This window comes from Pollicipes pollicipes, unplaced genomic scaffold, assembly GCF_011947565.3.
Source record: "Pollicipes pollicipes isolate AB1234 unplaced genomic scaffold, Ppol_2.1 Scaffold_6686;HRSCAF=7923_pilon_pilon_pilon, whole genome shotgun sequence".
NCBI classification, from domain to species: Eukaryota; Metazoa; Arthropoda; class Thecostraca; order Pollicipedomorpha; family Pollicipedidae; genus Pollicipes; species Pollicipes pollicipes.
This window is the reverse complement of record NW_023596921.1, coordinates 15,636,441-15,660,475: the sequence shown is the minus strand read 5'-3', so window position 1 is coordinate 15,660,475 and position 24,035 is coordinate 15,636,441. Positions and strand designations below refer to the sequence as shown.

Sequence of the window (24,035 nt, the reverse complement as noted above, 5' to 3'; positions counted from 1 at the left end):
AAAAAACACAGGAAGCGCAGCACCCACGGTCACGCAGACTGAAGACTGCTGGTGCGGACATACGATGACAAAGCATTTTTGTTTTATAGTCTTGTTGAATAGGTTTTAGTTAGCTGAATAGGAATAGTTTTAGTTGAATAGGAATAGGTCAGAATAGGTTTTAGGGTGTTTAAACTTAAGAGAGTTGCTATAATTTTTGAGCAAGCTAACTAACTGCTGCACTATTGGGATCGGGCATGGACATTTTAACGCCATAGTTTTTTACTACCCTATATATCATCGTCTAGCATATTACCACCATCTTGAGACTTAGTTCGAAGCAGAACCACTGACATACGGCTTTGCAAGGGCGATGCGTTAAAAAAGCGGCCCAAATCGTAAAAACTTCGACATGGAGATATTGACAGCACAAAGCCTTCGACAAGAAGACTTGCAACTCAAGCAAAGTCACAGCAAGCTCGCAAATTACATTATTTGCGGCGTGGTCCGATTCACTCAAAAGACAACCACCCTGTTGGGTAAAACGAGCTGCTTCGCTACCAAAAAATATCTGTTCGCTCTTGGGTTTCACAAGTCAAATGAAAAGTAAGCATCCGAATCGACCTCACTTGCCATACCTTTATTACCATTTTGACAATCGTGTCCTAGAAGAACCTTGACAAAAGCAGCATCCAATCACCCTTAGAAAAAATGCATGATGAATTCGGTGGGACCGACTAGCCCATCCTTAAGAGGGTGTTCACCCATTTGAACGGAGTTTTAAACTGAAGGGGTCATCTTTAAGATCATTCGGTACAATGCGCATCTCTGCCGCTCCAAAGACATAAACCCCTCATGTTTCTAAGCTACAAGCCCGCAAAGATATGCAGTTTTCGTGCATGGTATTTCAACCTTACCCATGATGTCATAACAAGGTCATTTAAATCCTACCTTTCCATTCGTCAAGCGGTGATCAGGGTCAACAAATATAATTGTCGAGCCTTTCATAGCTGGCGTTCGTGAGCACGATTTCCAGATATAACAGCCGTCAGTTGGTTTTCAATCAACGTTGTGCATGACACAGTGACGTAATCAAACAATGATGTATGGAGGAGCATGTTTAATAAATGTAGAATGCGTGTTGTCATAAGCAGTTTATTCGTTAAAAAACATCTCAATAGTTATAAGTAGACATTTCACTATGCCTCATGCTTGTTTCGATTCATTGAAATGCGGAAAAGTCCCTTTAATGTGATTGTACTGGTTGCATTGTCCACATCAAGCGCAAGTTATTCGCACTAAGTGCATTCATTTCAGCAGCGAGTACCTAAAAAAATTTCAGCCACGCCACTGCCCAGAAAACATGTCTTGATAATTGCTAGCACCAAAATGCAAGCGGACGGAAATGTAAACCTAGGCTTTATTGGACATCACTGTGTCAGATGCCTCTGTTAAGAGTAAGTTGTGCCGTAATCGTACATTTCGGCGCATTGTCGCAAGAATGAAAGCATTTCCAGGGAAATGTGGTTACCGTTGAGGTTCTACTTACAAAATCTACCTGCGTCTGTACCTAGCTCAGCCTTCCGTTAAGAGGTAGAATCCCTTTAAAAGAACATCACCGGGTATTCATTTTTAGCAGTGACGGCTATTCATGTATTATCGTCATCTTTGTCGATACCCACAACGCAAGTCTTTAAACCACATCACTTTAAGCTGCAGAATGACAAAAGACACTTGTGCTAAAACCACTACGGCGAAAATTCTTAGCATGGGCTCGGAAGTCGGCCCATGATTTCTATACGGGTTGTAGGGTCGAGGTTGACGTGCCAAAGTCGTGATTTATCAAGGAAGGCCTTAGCAAGTTATTCACAAGCTCGACACAGCTCGAAAACGCAGACTCTATTGCAAGCGCCCATTGCATTTCCCACGCAATTCAAACTTGCCCGCATTGGCGATTCAGGGCAGATGAGCAAACTTTGGAGCAGTCAGGCTTCCCCAGCAACTTGTGGGGGCTGCCTGCATGAGCCGCCGCGCTGAGGCGTGCTTTAGCAGGCAGTGCGCACTGCCCCTGGTGAAGTTAAGTCGTTGGCCGCCGGTGGCGATGGATGGTCGCCGAGTGTGCCTGGTGTGGATTACGAGTCCATAGAGCGGCTACTCGGGGATTGTCGATAGGGCGCGACACTGAAACTAACTCTGGGAGTAAAATGACGATGAGTTAAATGGAATGTCTCACATTTGAAGACATTGAAGCAAGCGTTGGATGTGATGAAACAAGCTCACTTACAACGATTAGCATGATTTTTAAGTGGAAAAACTGTTCTAGACAGCGCAATTCTCAATTGAGTGAATATACTCCTCAAGCTGTCACGGTTTGATTGCGTCATCGCAACCTGCACAAAATTGGTTGAGAGCCAATTGGCAGCCGCTTTATATGGAAATCGCACTCATAAACGTCAGATATAAGCGATTCGAAATTTATGCTTCTCTTATCCTTGATCGTGGCATGAGTTATGGACTGGCAGGATTTGGACGACGTTTTATGACGTAATAAATGCCAAAGTAACTTTGAAATACACTCCCCGATATACCTTGCCCCATTTCACGTGAGCATGGTTCAGAAAGTAAAGGGGCTAAGATTTTAAATAGGACAGGATTGTGAGCAGCACTGAATGGTCTTCAGATGGCTATTTCAGTTCAAACCCTTATATAAATGTGGACCACCCCCTTTAACTGAATTGAACGACATTAGTTAGGTGTCCAGACGCAGCAGCGGCCCGTTAAGACACGGATTATGGTGGCAAAAAATCAGATTTCCTTGTGGAAATGGACTTCGCGCACCTTTAATGCTTCTTAGCTTTCTGGTGATTTGGGCTGTATAATGCGCGTCGAGACAAACAAGGGGGATGAGGGGAGAGGCGTTCGCAGCGATGTTAAGTTCCATTGTGTTGGATATCGGTTTGAATCTTCATATCTTTAGAGGGTTGGTTGTTTCTCGCCCATCCAGTCCATCTCGCAGATTAACTTCTTCCGCAATGCTATCTCGTGCTCTGGTCACGATTTTTAAACCTTTATACCTGGTTGCCTAACCGTCCTCCATCAGTGACGACGTGGGCAGGGGGAAGGGGACGTAAAGAAGGAAATGCGTTCAGTAAACCGATGGTAATTCCATGATCATAGCACATTTTTGTTATTAGTTAACACCATCCTACAGTCAGCACAGTGCTTAAAGTGACGACATCAAATAGGTTGCAAACTAGTTTAGCGAACGCGATCCGTGGTGATATGAAATTGGTTAAAATCTTTGCGCATCATCAATGAACTCTGTTTCTTTTCTACCACAAAAACCCCACTTTCGAACTAGATGCCTTTGAGCCGCTATGTCATTTCATTTTCACAATTTTTGTTCAATCTGCACTGGAAACCATCAAGAGCAAGGCAATAATTTCCTACAAACTCGTTCAGCGCGAACACGATCAAAGCCGGACGGAGCGGTCCGGCCCGGCGCTCCCGGCCAGTCCCGCCCGTGCTACCCCTCCGTCTGTCGGTCAGCCCCGCCCGCACTACCCATCCGTCTCGTCTACCGGCCGGCCCCGCCCGTGCTACCCATCCGTCTGTCGGCCGGCCCGCCCGTGCTACCCATCCGTCTGCCGGTCAGCCCCGCCCGTGCTACCCCTCCGTCTGCCGGCCGGCCCCGCCCGTGCTACCCATCCGTCTGTCGGCCGGCCCCGCCCGTGCTACCCATCCGTCTGCCGGTCGGCCCCGCCCGTGCTACCCATCCGTCTGTCGGCCGGCCCCGCCCGTGCTACCCATCCGTCTGTCGGCCGGCCCCGCCCGCACTACCCAGCCGTCTGCCGGCCAGCCCCACCCGCGCTACCCCTCCGTCTGTCGGTCAGCCCCACCCGCGCTACCCATCCGTCTGACGGGCGGCCCGCCCGTGCTACCCCTCCGTCTGCCGGTCAGCCCCGCCTGTGCTACCCCTCCGTCTGACGGTCAGCCCCGCCTGTGCTACCCCTCCGTCTGCCGGCCGGCCCACCCGTGCTACCCCTCCGTCTGCCGGCCGGCCCACCCGTGCTACCCATCCGTCTGCCGGCCGGGGCGACCAGCGCTGACGCCACCGGCGGTATCCCTTCCCTCCCCCCTCCCCCCCCCCGTTGATCCAGATTCCCTCCCCCTCCCCTCCCCCCAATTGGCGGCCTCAGTTGAAACCTAATTGAAGACCTCAACGACGGTTCCATTGGCGGCCTCAACTGAGATTCCATTGGTGGACTCAGTTGAGACTTCATTGGCGGCCTCAACTACGGTTCCATTGGCGGCCTCATTTGAAACCTAATTGAAGACCTCAACGACGGTTCTATTGGCGGCCTCAGCTGAGGCTCTATGGGCGGCCTCGGCTGAGGTTCCATTGATGGCCTCAGCTGAGGTTCCATTGGTGGCCTCAGCTGAGCTTCCATTAGTGGCCTCAGCTGAGGGTCTATCGGTGGCCTGAGCCTTTACATGAATAGACAGGTCCACGCGCTCAGTCATTATCAGGGCTTGTACACTGCAAAAATCTGAATTTGTGCTAACTCGATTACTTTAAATCTTATACGATAGATAAAGAGTTGAGAATTCTTACCATAGGGTACATTGTTCGTCACTATTCGCTTCTGAGACTAGCAGTCAGTGTCAGCATGAGAATAAAACGATAGACCCTGCCTTAGAACCATTGTGGTGTGCACTGGCATGTGTCAGCGATGCTCGTCCGGTGTGTGTTGGCATTCTTCACCCAACTCTGAATTTGTGTTAAACAATGCTTGGCCATCATATTGCGATCATACTTCATATTACATTACTAGTATGCGCAGGAAAAAATAATTATTGTGTGCCACACCAAAATGCGACGACTCTCCTGGAGTACCATTTTGAAAGAATATCTAGAAAGTGCAGCAACGATGGCTGACATAGATGAAGTTAGTTATAAACGGTGGACGATAACCGACAGAACCTGCCTGATTAACGTCCACCAGACTGTACGCAAGATCGCTGCCACCGTCTCCGGGTCCAGTGCGACCCCGCGACCGACTTCACTGTACAGAGTCAGGACATGATCATTGAGAAAAGCTAAACTGACCTTGCTTTGAAATGTGGTAGCTACTGCGGGAGATTTTGCCCCAAATGTCGCACTTGACCTTCAAGATGACGTCTAAGACGACCATTGGCAAAATGTCTAAGCCATTGCTCGTCCGATGTTGTCCTCTATTTACCCAACAGAGGAAAGCAGGGAAGTGCCAACAACAAGCAACTGCCGTTAGCGACAACATGTAGCAACGTTCACTACATTCCAAGTCAGGTTTATCAAGCGTCTAATATCAGCAGACGACAGAGTATTACAACTGCATTGCTATTCAGCTGGTTTTGCTGTGCAATACAAACCGATACGATATTCGTAAATGGGCAGAGCCCCAAACATGCTTCGATCTTAACTGCGAATGACAATTCCATGTGACGTGCCACGGTAAATACATAGGTATGCATATCATGTGTGGAGTGGCATGCTAAGTTGTCAGGTAGCACAAACATAAACCTCGCACCAAACCATTGACTTATCAGTTAGTTACGTAAATGATAAGTAGTTAAGTTACCTGGTTACCTAGTTTAGTTACCGTTCCCAGCTATTGCAACGATTCGGCGTCTACGATTCTCGGAATGCGGCACCCAGTGAGCTTCAAGAAACCGCTTGTAAATCAGCGCAGCGTCCGCGGCGTGCTTTGTCCCCCGATTTCAGGTCCATGAGGTGGACCTGATTGGATGTTGGCCAGTTCGGCTGACGTCACAGTAAGTAAGTCACTGCGCGGCGCTTCCTGCTGGTGAGTGTTGGGCGAGCGCTGGCAAGCAGTCATCCGCCGTCCTCGTGCCGCGTCCTGCTATCTCCAGTTCGCTTCCAAACATGTGTTGTAGGGGGAGGTGGGGAGGATCCAGTGGCCTGAAGAAATCTCAGCATAAAATTTGGGACATAAGTGCGTTTTTAGATAAGCCTTTGCCCACGATTTCTATCCCAAATGGGGTTTTCAGCTGCTTATGCTTACGATATGTTATATAAATCCCCAACGTGTTAGTGCGCATTTTAAGCTCTCAAGCGACGCGAATTTTGTGGCGTAAATGTCTTTTATCAATGCGGGAAATTTTGTGCTTTCAATAACCTTATGATAACGCATGTACGCACTTGTGCTGGCCAAAATTGTGTCTCTCTGAGGTAGTAGGGGACGGTCCTCCACGTTTCGAAAGTTGCGGCTACGTATCCCTACGGTGTCGTCGCCCCTGTTGATGCCCAATGAGGTTACCCAAACGCAGCTAGCCCAACTGCTTACGAGCGAAACTGACATGATTGTATTTTCGAAGGTCCACTGACACTCGGACCGAAAAGTAGCACTCCAAACGCAGCAGCTACGCAGCGTGCGCGCCGCCACAACAATGGTGCTGTAAAGCACATCCGGCATCATCAGCATCTGCGCTGTCTGGTGTATGAGATTCTTTGGCGTCAGTCGACAATGATGCAATAGTGCAACTGGAATCCCACTGCACTTCTGCACAATAGTATGGCTGTGCGATTTCAAAACAGGGTTTTATCAAAATTGGCACCCAAGCTGTATCGCCTTTTCACCGACGTGATGAGTTGATCCTCAACGCGGGCCTTAACGGGCGGGAGGCTTCTGAAGCCCTGGCCTGCCCGAAATAATTATTTGCATGTATTATAATCATCACTTACGTCGTCGCTGGGGTTTCCATCATCCTGTTATGTGGGCACCACATGCACAGTGATTCACGGGCTTCCACCCCGACTTCTACCAGTTGCTCTAGATTTCATGGGCCTCCGGTTACAAGAAACCTGACAGTCATCCTCTCGCTGTATAAGCTGTGCGGCACCAACGTCACGGTTGCATTCATTTTTTGAAGATACGAAGCAAGAGGGACGCACGCACGACACACGCCAGAGGTGTTCGAGTGAGCGCCCCTGCTTCAGTTTCAACTTGCACATGCTGGAAATGTCCCTTGATGTCGCTAATCGTTTAGCCATGGGTGAAAGACGTCGTAGAAGCGCGAGTCTTCCTGGGATGGCATGGTGGACGTGGCAGAATGCCTTTGACATCTCAGCTGAGAACATCAGCGTTGACTGACATCCCTAGCTCAAAACGCTATCTGACGTGCTCAGAACTTCCATCTCGGCTGAATGATTTCTACGAAGCCTGTCCTGTCTCCGAGGGGGAGGAGGCCTGCGATGGAAACCGCGTCGTTGGCTGCTCGCACTCCAGCTTCTCTCCTACGCTCTCTGTTGCGCGTTCTTCTCTCCTTCAGGCACGCCGGGAATGTGGGACATTGATTTGAAGTTTCCTTATGTGTCCGGATGTGAAAATCGTTCCCAAAGGTGATATCGTGCACTTCCATTGCGTTATCCTGGAAGCAGAACAGCTGTCGATGATCTCATGATCTCAGGCAGTAACACTAGCATGGGAATTGAAAGGCAGGCCTTCACAATTGACATGCCATCGTAGTCACGAATGCCGCCAGTGTTCATCAATACTACAGTGTACGCTCGAAGCAGGGCGCGGGAAAACGACCCTGCGTATATTCCTGTTACCCCGTGGTCTCGTGTGTCCGCTGAAGTTGCTTCCAGTACCTTGTCAGAGGCCTTTCCGCAACGTCAGCAAACAATTCGTTAACCGTATCTGCCAGCTCACTTGAAAGCTGCGTTGGCAATGGTCCTTGATTCTTTGCTATCGGTGATGTCACGGATAGCTACACTTCTGGGCGCCGCTTTCTCGACGCGTCATGAGAAATGTTCGTGGCAGTCCCGGGAGATGTCCGCGCGCTCACGACAATTCAGTTACCCGTATATCGCGTCGGTGTGACAAAGGGCACAGCGCTGCTCCATCAGATCCTTAGCCGCGCCCGAGACAGGGAGAGCGGTCGGGCTGCGTATCTAGACTTCCCTCTTTGAGGCATGCCTGCTGAATGAAGCAGCGTCCTAGAATTGCCAACTTTGGGTGTAAAGCAACAGCCTATGAGTATCAATTGTTCACTCCTTTTCCCCATTTTGATGCGAATGTTTCACTCCTGCCTTATGTTGTCCAAACACACATACCAAACCCATATTTCTGTTTCAGAGGTATTAAGGTGGCATCTAAAACCGAACTAACTTGAAACCATGAAGTATACACAAGGCTATACAAAACCTGGACACCCATAGCTGTATCATGCCTCACCTACATCTGAATCATGCCTATACGTGCACCGAGCAAGGGCGCCAGGTACCTTCAAGCCCGAGAGCCTCAGCGACTCCAGCCGCTTGCATGCATCAAGTTTGGTTTATTTCCAAGTGTATCACAGTATTTAGCTGTGTACCAAATCCAAGGTTTTCCCGCGTCCCCAATATGTGTGGGTCACACGACACAAACACCACAACAAAGCAAAGCCTGATGCAAACACCAGCAAAGCCTGGTAGATGATTCTACTCCTCGTATTTCTTTTACACAAAGAAACTTGACCACTAAATTGCACCACTCCCAAAATTAAGGAGTGGAAAAACTTAAGACATGCCCTCTAAATGAAATCTCAATACCGCATATCACAATTTAAGCGCTCATTTTCACATATTTTTAGTCAATTACAAAAGTTGACCAACCAACTCTGTCTGTATGTATATGTCTGTATTTTCATCTAATTATTTTTGTTTGTCTTGGTCTCATACGAATGTGATGCATCCTCATTCTTCCTTCCTTTCCGATCATCTTTAAAGACCACCATCTATGGCTTAAAATGTCGATCATTCTCTTCAAAATGTTCAAACTGCAAACTCGCATATATTTCAAACAGAACTTGGATTAATTCGCCAACCACCCAAGCATGGTTACCATGCACCCAAGAATGAAAGATTTGTAGGGAATTAAGGGGACAATTTGAAGCACGCAGCTCATTTCTAACGCCATTTTTATCCTGTTAAATACCCAGTTAGCCGTTTTTGGGGGGTTCATGGTGTAGTTCAATAATGATAAATCTAAGCCACCCCAGTATCACTGCCTCACCACGTTCCACTATCCTGCTGTACATAGCCTTCAGACAGACCTGGCGCAGCTAGTACAGAAGCGTTTGGGAACGAAATTTTGTCCGACACACGATGTCCTACGGAATTATTTTCTTATACACGCATCCTCTTACTTATTTCGAATTTTAACCTGGTGGGTTAGTGGGCATGGTTGATATTAACATTTTGTGGATGGGTTGGATGACCCTGTCTAACAGCAAACCACGCGAAAGATACTGACTTTCCGCGTGGGGGAGCAGAAAGAAGACTGTCCTTAAAAAGCCAGTAAGTTGCTCTTGTAGAGCAACAAATTGCTAACCTTACCTGCTTTCATCACATGATATGTAACCAGATTTATTCATGTTCTGTTTAAATCCGCCGACTTTTAGTCACAATACAAGTTATGATGCCACTAGACATGTAATCAAACTGTTTGGTTCCATAACTTGACTATTTGCCTCAGATTTGTTCAAGTGGTTCCTCATGGCTGATTTAACAAGATATTGTCCATCGTTGCCATAGTTTGCTGACTTGCAAACGACTGTGCTGCAGATATGCAGAATATTTTGCAACAGAGGAATGCTTCAAGCTGCATGGCAATTACAATATGGGGCAGATATTTTTATTTTGGATATAGGCCATCCCATTTAAAATGTGAAGCTAACATCTCAAACTATAAGTCATTAAATATGAATAACCAAACCTTAATGGATGCCTTTGTAGCAGCTGAAATGGCAAGCAGCAAAGCTATTTTCGTGGCCATCTATAAGTCATGCTATGTTTAAAGGATGGGTTGTTTTGTGGAGCATACCCACCATTGCCCTTGACAGAGGCTAACCATGACAATCAGAATAAGTTGTTCAAGGTGATTTGAGGTGTTTTGACTGGTGTATTGTTAGCTGTTTGGTTCAACAAGTTGACACAAATTAATTGAACCAAAACGCAAGTTGAAGTCGGCCAAAGATAAGCTTTGTCACGTTTGTGTCACAAGTGCTGATGTCAAGAAATAGGTGGGGTGAGTTGAAATTATGTTCAGCATATGAGCTACTCTAACCTAGGCTAAGTTGGTTAATAACATGACAAGTGGCAGTAGGAATTTTGCAAGAATCGGTGACTGACCAATGCTGCTGTGATATGAGTAGGTTAGGCAGGATGAGATAAGGTAAGGCCTCTTTAGGTTAGGATTAGTTAGGCTGCTTCCATGAAAATAAGTATTGATATTATGCAAGAAACAGCGATATCATGTTTATATTTCGTGACCCTATCTCAACAGAAGCCAGAGGAATGTCTGTGGTGTTTGATTTGGTGATGTGCTGGTGTGCTGGAGTCTGATGCTTTTTTGTTTCAATGCTTTATGCTTGTTAATTTTTGTTGTTGTTGCTTTTGTTGTTGAATTCCTTTGCTCTGTTTGGCGTTAAAAAATATTGTAGAAGGGAAGTGCAAGATGCGGCATCATAACTTTGGTGTTACTTAGTTTTTTATGTTCAAAACACTTTTATGAAATCACTATTCTTTAACATATTCTCTTTCACTGTAATGACGTAAGATGTTAAAAAACTGTCACGTGTCTGATATTACATCCATGCCAACTTTTAACGTATGTCTTTGTTGGCTGGAGCATCTCTCACTGATCCATAACTCCCAGGTTTTTGACTTGAGTTTTTCACTCCTGTACGGTCTTTTTGCGATGAATTTTTTCACTCCCACCCTAGTTCAAAGGCGATTCTAGCTCATTGGAAGGAAGCATCGAACCCCGCTACTGATGGTATGCAAAGTTAAGGTTCTGGTGGAACAGTTAGTATAAAAGTGAGTGATTCGTCTGCCAGATGCCTGGGATTAAACGTGGATGAGTGTAGAGCCTGCACATAACACACCCGGATGGTTGACGTAACGCGCGCCGACCGGCCCAGGGTAAGCCACCCGGCCCGCGGGCGTGACGCACATCACATGGCCCAGGGTGAGTCACCCGGCCGGCTGACGTGACGCGCACCACCAGGCCCAGGTTGTCACCCGGCCGGCTGACGTAACGCGCACCACCCGGCCCAGGGTGCCACCCGGTCGGCTAACGTAACGCGCACCACCCGGCCCAGGTTGTCACCCGGCCGGCTGACGTAACGCGCACCACCAGGCCCAGGGTGCCACCCGGCCGGCTAACCTAACGCACGCGGGTACGGCGGATACGGCGGGACGGTCACATGTGGCTGATGGGCGGCGACTGCCATAGAGGCGCAAAGTGGCCTTTGTTCCCAAAAAGTGGATTTTGTTGCATCAATTTAAGTGTATACTATCACGATTTAAAAGTTCTTCTGAACGCAGACAGAAAATAAATTGGTCAGACTTTAGGAAATAATATCGGGGTTGGCTTACCTTTGCTACTGCGTAGCGAGGGCAAGTTTAATGTTTCCAAAAATGTAACCCTTGGTCACTTTGGGTCAGTGACTTATCCTGGCCTTTAGGGGGTTCACGAGAGATTAAATTGCGGTTTCTATTATCAATAGATTCAAAATGATCACCAGAAACAACCTCTTACAGCAAGTTCCAAATTAAGAACAAAGGTGGGGCTTGGTATGAACTTTATACCTGACCCTAGGTCAATGGATTTTGTCAATTCAGCTGTTGTGTTGTCTAAAAAACTATCCCAGAGCCGTATGACTTTGTCTAACACCCCGTTGTTGCGTAAGATTGAACGATTCCCTAAAAAATGTCTTGCCGAATATATGGCCCGAATTTGACCTGTCATGGGTAAGTGACTTTACAAGGTACATATAAATTGTTGATCAACCAGCCCAAATGATTCGCTAATCAATTGTCTACAGCTAGACAAAATTGGGCGCGGCTGTATCGCGCTGCTCGGGAATCCTTCTGGAAAAAGCTTCGGAGTTGGTCAAATTGATTCTCAATTCAAGCGCTTGTTAAGATTATGTCATTTTGGGCTCCAATTTGTAGTATTTTGCACGTACCAGGGCTCCAAAATGTCCTGGGCCACATTTAAAGGGAGTGCTTTACATTTGCATGTGGTTTTTATCTCAAAAGCCATTCTAAAGTTTGTTTGATGTGGTTCACAACCATGCCCTTCTGAAGACCTAAGCCTTAAGTTTCTGAGCTACACGCCGGCGAAGATGTGCAGACTATTTCAAGACCATTTGGGCATGCGCATCACACCATAACAACATCATTCAAATTCAGTCACACCATTGGTCTTGCGGCGTTCAAACCCGGGAAGAATGTTATTGTCGTTCCGCCCAGACCTGGCTTCCTTGAGCACAATGACAATGTATAGTGGAGGTCAATTGGCTTTCAATCAATTTTGAGCAAGCTGCATCAGATTCGGTCACGATTTTCGTTTCATTTTGTTTTATTTGTTTGGGGCGTTTCGGTTAGTTCGGACCATTTCACACCTGGAAGACGTCATTTGATGTCAGTATAGTTATGTGAGTGAAGAAAAAAAGTGAGTTTATTGACTTTTACATCGCGTGAAGCAAGCCAGTAGGTCTGAGAAAGTTTAATAGAATCTTAACCAAGTGAGAACGACCATCGCCAAGAGTGTCTTTTTAGCAGTATTCGACACTGTGCCTACGACAATAGGCCTGCATATCTTTGGGTTGTTGTTGATATTTGGTGCATTCAGTAACAATATGCTTAACTGACAGTGGCTGGTCGCATGGCTGACAGTGGGAACGAGGATGACGTAAGTATGATTAACCATGTGTGAGTGTAGTGTGTCCAACTCGTAGACGGGCCAACACTTTTTTTCCAACTGGTCTTTACGGCGTGCTGATGGCCAAGGGGTAATGTCGACTTCGGTATGAAGTTGTGCTCTGGTAGTATCGGTTCACAGTCGTAGCCAGAAAACGTTTTGTCAGGGTGCGAATCGAGGAATTCGTAGATGCTTGATCAATGAGGACCTCTATGATGTGAGGGTCTGTCAAAGCTTTCTTGGCCGGTTGGTCAGCCCGCTCATTGCTCGCGATGCCCCTATGTCCGGGACAGGGGCGGTAAAAGTGTACTTTTTGTCGCCGACTGAATTTCTAGGGTCAAGATTATCGCCAGCAGCGCAATGTGGTGCCATGTGGCATAAAATGGTACCGAAGTCCATGCCCAGTAGTGTCGTCGGTAATAAGCATATCACCGAAAGCCTATTTCACCACCGCAGTTTTCAACGTCATGCACACAACCAAAAGATCGCATTTTACAATGTCCTTAAACTAACGTCAGGATAACTGTTGCTGCTAGGAAAGCAGGCGCACCTACCCTAGACTATGGGATAGCCAAATCACAACAGCAGTCTTCGTCCACCCTCGGGACTTCCCGGCGCCTCACGCTTAAAGCTTGATCTGCGGCTGGTTTTGCATTTCTCAACCGTGATTTACTCCCGCTATATCCGAGCCGTGGTAGTCGGTGTTCGTTGTACTCTCCACGGGACTAGGAACTGGATAGCCTGCATTCCGGTCCCGCACGAAATTTCACGTTATCGTCGCCAGGAATGTTTCAGGCTCTTCAGTAAGTTTGGTGCGACAGTTGCCACACAGAGCGGTTAAGGCCGTTATCTGCGGGGCATGGACATGATTGACCAGTTTTTTATGCGGTCCTTGAAGGGTCCAACCTTTGGGGCACATTTTGAAAACACACTGGTGAAACCGCAGGACTAGTAACGTAAACAATATCACTGGGTAGTGCTACTGCAGCACCAGTGAGACATAATCAGGTAATACTTTTTAATTGTTTTCGCTTCCAAAGTACGTTGTCAACGCTTTGTGACAGCACTACTCTTTTCTTTTTGGCAGACCCAGAACGTATCTCGAGTCCGCGACAACCGCAGCGGTCGCGACCGCCGTCGCCGCGATAACCGCTGTCGTCATGACGACGGTAGGATCTGCTGAGAGCCGTTGTCAGCTGCTGCAGGTTAGAGGTAACACTGTTGGGCTGTTTTTACCCGCACCTTGCGAACCTGCGGGCTTAAAAGTAGCAGCTCTACTGGTATGAATAACGCCAGTGCAAATGAACATTTGTGATTGGCACAGCGGGCGGCATGGGCAAGTTACAGAGAAGCGCATTACCTGAAGTTTGAACCAGTGCGTGACCACAGACAAAGTGATGCTCCGTTTCCCAACGTCAAAGTGCGCTTCAAAAAGAGTCACTGCCAAACGCAATAGTGGACAAACGAAAGCCAGATATGAACGTTTTGTTGAATTCGCGTGGCAACAGCCTCATGTTCGCATATATTTCTGTCTTAACAAACGTGTCCAGCTTTGGTCGCATTTATCACGCAAGTACTTTGATAAATCAGTGTAATACAAACATTACAGAACGCACCCATTGGAAAAAGCAAGACAAATGAAATGTTTGAATTTCATGAATGTGAACAGGGAGTCTAATGTGATTTCTCCTGCAGGAAGCGCGGCTTCTTCAAATCGAAGTGCTGAGGTATTCAGAAGGATTTCGAGAGAAGTGGCATTACCGATCAGATCGGACGTGTTTCATGCAACAATAAGTGAATAGTGCAAAAAGGCGGCATATTCCCCTTTAAGTTCGCCGTGCTCTCGTTTTCGGCCCAGAAACGGATAACCACAACTGGGTTTGTTTGAGTGTTTCATTGTCGCAAGACATGTTGTGAGTACATCCACGCGCTCCAGCCACACAACGGGCAGTAGCCCAAGGCCCTATCACTGGGCCTTTGTCTGACTTCTGGGTCGTCCCTCATGAACAAAAGATGATGCCACCCTTGCAGTATGCACTCACCTCCCCATCCCCCTGCTCCAATCTGACAGTCCACATGGGGGGGGGGGGGGGGGGGGCAGCCGGCTGCGGCGGCGCGCCGTGCGCCCAATCTTCGCGCGTTACGCATGCTTCATCGGTGCATGGACCATGTCTTCCAAGCCGATAACCACCTTTTCGGAATTCACTTGGAATGTATTTGTAATTGGAATATGTGTTTTAATATTTTTTGCCAAACTACTCTCTTCCCCATGCAAATGGGAAAAAGATAAATATCACACAGGAAAATTGTTATCCGTACCTTGCAAGCGTTCATGATGCATTGGCCATTGTTAACTGTGCATTGACGCCTTGGAGAGCAGTGCTTGTAAATTAGTTTTTGGACAGCGCGGCGACCGGACGGGCCGAGGCACGTCACTCAAGTAGAAAACAATGTGTCATAACTAAATCATCGCAAATCAAGCAATGCTCGCTGGGCCTGTGGCCTTGCCCGTCATCAGTAAGTGTCTCTGTATGACATCCAACATCCCTTTCCTGATCTTCATCATAACATTAGCCACTGGTTATATCAGTATTGATATTTGGTCAGCTATAAGAGTTGCTGTATGCTGGCCACGGGTTTTCGCAGCCAAGGCCAACAGCAATGCAGCCTTTTCAGTGGCAGTGTATGAACGTCCTTCAAGTGGGCTGTCTGTTCTCCCTACTGCCACCACATCCTAACGGAGACCATTACAGGGCGACATTCCGGACTCCATCTAACACGTATGTAGTCTTGGTATATATACATATATATATATATATATATATATATATATTGTGGTCGTTTTTGCCTTTAACATGTTGAGAGATAATTTCCCGTGAAGCTTTTTCATCCTGTTTGTGAGCAGATGTCATTTGATTTTGATAGCACAGTTTGACGGCCGGTTGGATGTCTTGCCTTGGTTTGCTGTCAAAGTGTCTTGTCATATGTCGTTGTGTCTCGTTTTCAATGTCAGAATTTGAAAAACCGTTGTTCACCAGGATCTGTTTGATTCGTGTCAATTCTGAATGTAGTCCTGTCCAATCAGAGCAGTGCTTAAATGCTCGTCGAAGAAAGGACCTTATGACGCTAATTTTGTAGCGTCGAGGACACTCACTGTCAGCATTTAAGCACCGTCCGTTGTTAGTCTGTTTTCGGTATACAGTCGTTTTGAATTGTTGTCCTTGTCCGTCAACAGCTACGTCAAGAAAGGGTATTACGTTTTGCACACTTTGCTCTGTTGTGAATTTTAAGCCAGACCGTTCTTCAAAGGTGTTTTTGAGATGTCCTAGTTGGTCAATGTCCCTAACTTCTACAAATATATCGTCTACGTAGCGGCAGTAAATGTCCGGTCTTATGTCGTCATCTTGTAGTATGTCGGTTTCTACGTGTCCCATAAAGAAATTAGCGAATAGGGGTCCTAGAGATGAGCCCATCGCAACACCCTCAATTTGGCAATACATTCGGCCATCAGACCCGCGGAAAGGAACTTCCAACGTGCAGGCTTTTAGTAATTGTTCAAGCAGGCGCCTTGATATTTTGAGAGGAGGAATTTCAGGATGGTTGTAGACGCGGTCGAGGATGATTGATGGATATGGTTCTTTCAATAGGCACGTTTGTAAATAGATTTTCAACATCTAGAGAGGCTAGTAGGCCCTTAGGTTGACGAGATCGCACTATATCAATAAACTCATCCGTCGATGACAAGCTGTGAGACATGGGAATATATGGGGACAGAAGACCATTAAGACGTTTTGCAATTCTATAGGTTGGTGAAGGGATCTGTGAGATTATTGGACGAAGGGGGTTGCCGTTTTCACAGACCCATAAGCATAGCCAGGCGCAAATTCACCCGTTATCTTGGGAAAGTGTATGCCATCAACAGCGGCATTGGCAGCAGCGATTAAGTTTTGTTAAGCTTGGTCTTGAGTTTCTACAAACTAATTCGCCTGCTGCCAATGCCGCTGTTGATGGCATACACTTTCCCAAGATAACGGGTGAAATTATGCGCCTGGCTTATGCTTATGGGTCTGTGAAAACTCACAAAAACCGGCAACCCCCTTCGGCCAATAATCGCACAGATCCCTTCACCAACCTATAGAATTGCAAAACGTCCTTAAAGGTCTTCTGTCCCCATATATTCCCATGTCTTACAGCTTGTCATCGACGGATGAGTTTATTGATATAGTGCGATCTCGTCAACCTAAGGGCCTAGCTAGCCTCTCTAGATGTTGAAAATCTATTTACAAACGTGCCTATTGAAAGAACCATATCCATCATCCTCGACCGCGTCTACAACCATCCTGAAATTCCTCCTCTCAAAATATCAAGGCGCCTCCTTGAACAATACTAAAAAGCCTGCACGTTGGAAAGTTCCTTTCCGCGGGCCTGATGGCCGAATGTATTGCCAAATTGAGGGTGTTGCGATGGGCTCACCTCTAGGACCCCTATTCGCTAATTTCTTTATGGGACACGTAGAAACCGACATACTACAAAATGACGACATAAGACCGGACATTTACTGCCGCTACGTAGACGATATATTTGTAGAAGTTAGGGACATTGACCAACTAGGACATCTCAAAAACACATTTGAAGAACGGTCTGGCTTAAAATTCACAACAGAGCAAAGTGTGCAAAACGTAATACCCTTTCTTGACGTAGCTGTTGACGGACAAGGACAACAATTCAAAACGACTGTATACCGAAAACAGACTAACAACGGACGGTGCTTAAATGCTGACAGTGAGTGTCCTCGACGCTACAAAATTAGCGTCATAAGGTCCTTTCTTCGACGAGCATTTAAGCACTGCTCTGATTGGACAGGACTACATTCAGAATTGACACGAATCAAACAGATCCTGGTGAACAACGGTTTTTCAAATTCTGACATTGAAAACGAGACACAACGACATATGACAAGACACTTTGACAGCAAACCAAGGCAAGACATCCAACCGACCGTCAAACTGTACTATCAAAATCAAATGACATCTGCTCACAAACAGGATGAAAAAGCTTCACGGGAAATTATCTCTCAACATGTTAAAGGCAAAAACGACCACAAAATAGACATAGTCATTTATTATTGTAATAAGAATATATATATATATATATATATATATATATATATATATTATATATATATTGGTATATATATAATAGTACCACGTAACACGTCTTGCACTGCAACTGCGGACGCTCCACACGTGTCTCTCGCATGAAAAAGATTGTTGGGTGGTGGCAAACTCACGAAGCAAGTCACCTCGTTGCAAGAAGCGGAGAAACACGCGTGCAAAGTCAGGCTGGTGACCGTTGATACGCCTTGGAACGCTGAACGTGCCGTGCATGAAGGCGAGCGTGCGAGCAGAAGGGGGAGAACAAGCGCAAGTGATATGAATTTTCATACGCTGACGAGCAGTTCTAGGTGATTAATTTTCTGGATGGCGTCTCCACGGCGTGTGGCTAAATCTCTTGGGGTCTGGCATGGCGTGTTATGGCCGGATACACTCAACACACATCACGCCACATCACAAGGATTACTTGATTAGCTGGAGGAAGGTGTGCTGGTCTAAATATGCGTTTTCTTTCGTTTATAAATCCGTTGGGGCTTAAAATGAAACCCTTTGAGTTTCTTGCTCCATGGAACTCGGCTCCTTTCCGTTTTGGAAAAAAACATCTTTTAGGAGATTCTGTTAGAATATGGCTGCAGCACGAACTTGTAAGTTCTAGCCAATACAATGGCCACCTGGGGACCGTAGCAGCTAGTTAAAGAGTTCCCATAGCGCCCTTAGCAACAATTCTTCAGTTGTGAGGGAGGGCTCCTGGTGAGCAATGCGCAACAAAATACCACAAAATGGGGCTTAGCTACACTTTTAACGGGAGTGACTGTTACACTGCATTTGAGAATTTATGCCGAAAGTTATCTTGGAAGGACGCAGCATGGCTTCCACGATGAGACACTTTGCCATGTAATCTCATCTGAGATCAGTTTGTGGCTTACTGAGAATGCAAGGAGGAACGGTCCTCTTCAGGACTCTTTGAAACACTTCCCAAATTTTGTTCACTGCTCAGCGTGCCGCTAAGGACACTTCAACATTAAGTCTAACCACGCTATTACTCTGCCGCCACTAGCGACATCTGAAGCCTGCAAAATGATTGTTTATCTTTTTTCATGAGTTCATCATGACTGAAAAACTGTTTTCACACATGTTTTAGATCTCACGAAGCTATTTCTTAAGATAACAATGCAATGTATCGCGGCAACATCGCGTAATTCATGCAGCACAGATCGGCATCTGCCATTGTTTTGCGTACTGGAACAACCTCGCAGGCCGCGCATTTTCGCCGATCAAACGTTAACACAGTACCTTACGTGCCGTTTGTTAACACAGTTCCTTACGTGCCGTTTGTAACCGTCTACTTCGAAGGACGATTAGGTGCGGTTATGTCTTATTACAGTCAGAGACTTTATAATTTGACACACTCGTTTTCATACTGAGGCTCGCAGTAGCCTTGAACGCATGCAATGAAAAGCGATGAAGTAAAGTGTTAGCATTCCAGATCAGCGGTGACATCCCTCACTCCGATACAGTTCCACCCAGAGCATTGGCTCGTCCATCCTAGTGTCCAGTCTCCCCCCCCCCCTCCCCGTACCCCTACGCAGCTTCAGCCTACACATATGGTTGATGACAATGAAGCACGCATCGCGCGGGCCTCAAGTGTGGGCCCGAAGACATGCGTTAGGCGTGATGAGAAGCGTACGCACTAACCAGCTTGTCGAGTCGCGTAGGGACTGACCAAGCGCACACGAGGGATTTTCGTAAGAGAAACACGGCTTCCCGGTCGGTCTCGACAGGGCCGTTCTGGAAAGCGCGCCCGTGCGCCCCACGACGACAGCGCAGCTCTTGTTCCTCGCACAGGAATTACTAATTTCGGGCATTTACGGCTGAGTTATTTTGTGGAAGGCTGCGGGTGCGACATTCTCCTTGTAAGGCATGTCGGTTCAGGTGGCAGACGAATTTAACACACTGGCAAACACCGCGGGTCCGTTTGGTCCCATGGTCAACGTTCCCACCACGTCCCTCTACGCTGACTACTCGCTCAAAAAGGCACGAGCACCAGGGCTCCAGGTCGCCTACCTGCCAGGCGTCGCGGGCGACCCCGTCGTCACCGGCCCCAGCGCTCCGTCTGGCGACGCGGCGACGTCCGACGATGCCCTCTTCCCCTCCCCCTCTCTCCCGAGCCCGCGTCTATCTGACTGGCGGCAGAGAGAGAGAGAGAGAGAGAGAGAGAGAGAGAGAGAGAGAGAGAGAGAGAGAGAGAGAGGGGAGAGAGAGAGAGAAAGAAAGAGAGAGAGAGAGGGAGAGAGAGAGAGAAAGAGAGAGAGAGAAAGAGAGAGAGGGGAAAAAAGCGAGAGAGAAAGGGGGAGAGGCGAGATGATGGGCATACATATATATGCTAATATGTATGTTAATATATATATATATATTATATAATATAGAATGTTAATATATATATATATATATAGAGAGAGAGAGAGAGAGGAGAGAGAGGAGAGAATATATATATATATATATATATATATATATATATATATATATATATTATATATATTATAATATAGAATAGAGAGAGAGAGAGAGAGAGAGAGAGAGAGAGAGAGAGAGAGAGAGAGAGAGATATATATATATATATATATATATATATATATATATATATATATATATATATATATATATATAGACTTAGTATTACACGTCTGTACTTTTGGAGCAGGTTTTCTCTTAACCACAGCATATTCAGCATTTATGGCCTTTACCGTCGTTCGTTCAAGGCTTCGTATGGTGCATATGTTCTTTTTGGTGTGTCGATACAGAATGCTAGCGAAGTTCTTTTTTTCGTTTGACGTCTTGATCCGTTGCATGATCATTATGAAGATAAATATGACACCTAAAACATGCAGTCTCAAGGACAGTACATATACAAAAGTTCGATTTTATCGATTCCCACAAAGTGCATGGTCGGGCCAAGCCACTTGCATTGCTGCATTCTGGGTAGACGACGCTGCGACGTTACGATGGGACTAAATCACATGGTACCAATGTTACGGCGGCGTGAAAACGCTGCTCTTTGCGGGCTGGTGTCAGGGGCGGATCGAGAAGGGGGGCCACGGGGCCATGCCCCCTTGAGTCTTGAAGGAGCCCCATAGGTACCGAAGGGGCCATAGCCGACCGAAAAGGTGCAGTTTTTAAACACTATACGTAACAAATTGGACACGTTTGGACTTCCAGGCGACCAAAACGGTTGCAAGTGAAAGCGAAGGGTCCATGAGAAGACAAGAATCTTAAATGATTGAAAAAATGTTACTTGGAAATTTTAAGCCTCACTACGTTATCCAGGAGCCCTATACTGTTTTCGGGGGATCTCCACGACCGCTTGCAGGGTCATTGTGATCGTTAGAAAGCCTTCCGCGTTGCCCTTAATTTTTTTTTTGCATTTTCTCTGAGAACTCTACACTGTTGCTGGCCCCTTCCTGCTAGCGTGCCGGAGCGCTCTTGTCAGTCAGGGGCTCCGAAGTGCTTCCCATCCGCCAGAAAGGCTCCGTGGGTTAAAGCCCCTCACGTAAACCTACCTGGGTACTCTCGGTTGCTCAGAAGCCCATTACGTTAGTCTCGATTAACCTACCGACACACTTGCGATAAGGTCATGGGTCCTCTACATTGGTCCGGGGCGCTTCCAAGTCTCTGTCACTTGCTTAGTTTCCCAGGTCTCGGGTACTTTCTATTTGAATGTAGGAACTCACACAATGGTCGGGGCCGCTTCTGTTAACCTGTTCGGGTGCGCTGAATTGTTAGGGCCCTACACATTGGGTACTTAAATGTACATTGGGTACTTAAATGGGCCCCTACTCTCTTGTCCGGGGCCATCTGATAGTCGGCTCGGGTACACTCGATCTCTCGGAGCCCTCCAAATTGGGTTGGGGTATTTCTGATTTGAATGGGGGCCCTACGCTCTTGTTGGGGGCCTATCTGATAACCTGCCCGGGCACATTCGATCGCTCGAGGGCCATCTACATTGGGTCTTGGGTACGTCCTATTTGAATGGGGTCCGACACATCTGTGGGGGCCCCTCTTTGCCTCCTCAGCTACACTGGATTGTTTGGGGTCCTTCCACATTGGGTCACAGGTACTTTATATTTGAACGGAGGGCCCTACGCCCCATCATAATCATCATTAAACATCATAGGGTCCCCATCGGTTCACCTCCTCGGCAACACTAGATTGTTCGGGAGCTCTGTTGAGCTCTATATTGGATCTTGTTGTTTTAACTTAGGGTCCTACACTTCTGTCGGAGGTCATTTGATAATCTGCTCGGGTACACCCCATCTTTCGGGGGCCCTTGCGCACTGGGCTTTGAGTGCTTCCTTCTTGCATGGATGGTTCTACGTTCTCGTTGTGAGCCCTTTCTGTTAACCAGCTCTGACACACTCGATCATTCGGGGGCCCTCTACATTGGGTCGGTCTATACCTCCTATGGGAATAGAGGGCTCCACGCTCTTGACGGGGTCCCACACGTTAAGCTGCTCGGGCATGCTCGATTGCTAGGGGCCTCTCCACGTTGTGTCGTGAGTATTTCTTGTTTGAACGGAGGGTCCTGTGCTCTTGTCGACGGCGTCATCTGTTCACCCGCTCGGGCACACCCGATCATTCCGGTGCCCTCCACGCTATGTGTTGGGCACTTATTTGAATGGATCGCCCTATGTTCCTGGCGGGCCCCAGCTATTAAGCTGCTCGGGCCGATAGCGGATACGGAGGTGAGTGGGGGGAGGGCAGAACAGGACCATGCCCATGGGCTATGTCGAGGTGACCTATAGGCTTTGAAGGGGCCATTACCGGCCGAACGGATGCAGTTTTCTAACAAAGCAAAAACACAACGAAATTGGACATATTTGGGCCACAGACGACCAAGAACGGTTTCTAGCAAAAGTAACGAGTTCATGAGCAGATAAATTTAATTTTTCGCCGATTGAGAAGGTTTTCTTGGGGGAAACTTTGGGGCTCATTACGCAGCCCAGAGGCATTATGCCATTGCCCGGGCCGTATATGTCGACGTGCCAGGTCAATCTAATCGCCAAGGAGCCTTCCACGCTGCCCTTGATTTCTTTGCATTTTCTCGTAGGGCCAAGCGCTGCTGTTGGGACGCTGTCTGCTTCCGTGCCTGGGCACTTTTGATCGATGAGGCAGGCTGTCGTCCGCGGAATCTTCCCATTGGCACGAACGGCTCTATGCACTTTTTCTGGGGTCCCATATGCCAGGGTACATTCAGTTGCTCAGGGGCCGCTTATATTAATCTCCGGTTCTTTTCACTTGCTCGGAGGGCCTTGTGCTGTTGCTAGGGCTTCTGTAAGGTAAGGACCCTATACTTTCTACGGAGGCCTCTTTGTTGGTCTCTTGCGGCACTCATGATGGCTATTTAGCCTTAAAGCAGCAGTCGGATATGCACCGATGAGTTTTTACGCGCAACGGTCGAACGTAATTTTAACACTTGCCGCCGACCTCCTACGTGACATTTGCCTTGGCTATTGGATGTGTGGCACTTATTATGCGTGTGCAGCACGTTCTGAAGGTATTTTGAATGCTAGCATATTTTGTACTTCTTTATAATAAAGGAAAAATTCTGCGTTGGTCATCAGCCATCAGCACAGGCGGCTAGCCGTGAATAACCTAAAAATCAAGTCCGTACTTGGTTTTAGTAGTACTTGGCAGCCAACTTCAGTTTCCTTTGCCTGTTTTTTTCTGAAACGCTTAGCCTCAAACTCACGGGATTTAAAGTGATTTGTAAAAAATGAATGAGCTCCATGTATGTGCATACGTAGCACGTCAAGCTTTATGGGGCTGCGCACAGTAATATTGGTAATTTATTTATCTAACAAACACATACACACACACACAGACATGTACATGTATATAGATACATGCGCATATATATATATATATATATATATATATATATATATACGTGTGCGTTTGTGTATGTATATATATCTTACATACTACTTATCTCAAAATTTTATAGATGAAATGCAGGGATATTTTTGGAGGGCCCAAACTCTAGGAGGCCCCACGATGTTGCCTGTCCTCCCCCCTTGAAATCCTGTATTCGCCCCTGGCTGGTGTAAATAAAGTATTTACATAAACCAGATTGGTTTTCGATCCAGCACATTTGATGAAGCATCGTCAGCTGGTAAATTACATTGGTTTG

The 24,035-nt window shown here is 46.9% G+C and overlaps 1 protein-coding gene across 1 annotated transcript in view; it reads right to left on the bottom strand.

The window, feature by feature from the left end:
- The window catches only part of LOC119108480 (uncharacterized), a 61,501-nt gene extending 41,555 nt beyond the window's left edge, over window positions 1-19,946 (bottom strand). The window contains exon 1 of the mRNA XM_037232045.1: window positions 19,913-19,946. The gene's annotated coding sequence lies outside the window, so the exon portion shown is untranslated. The remainder of the gene's footprint in view (window positions 1-19,912) is intronic.
- Between the last annotated feature and the right edge of the window lie 4,089 nt (window positions 19,947-24,035).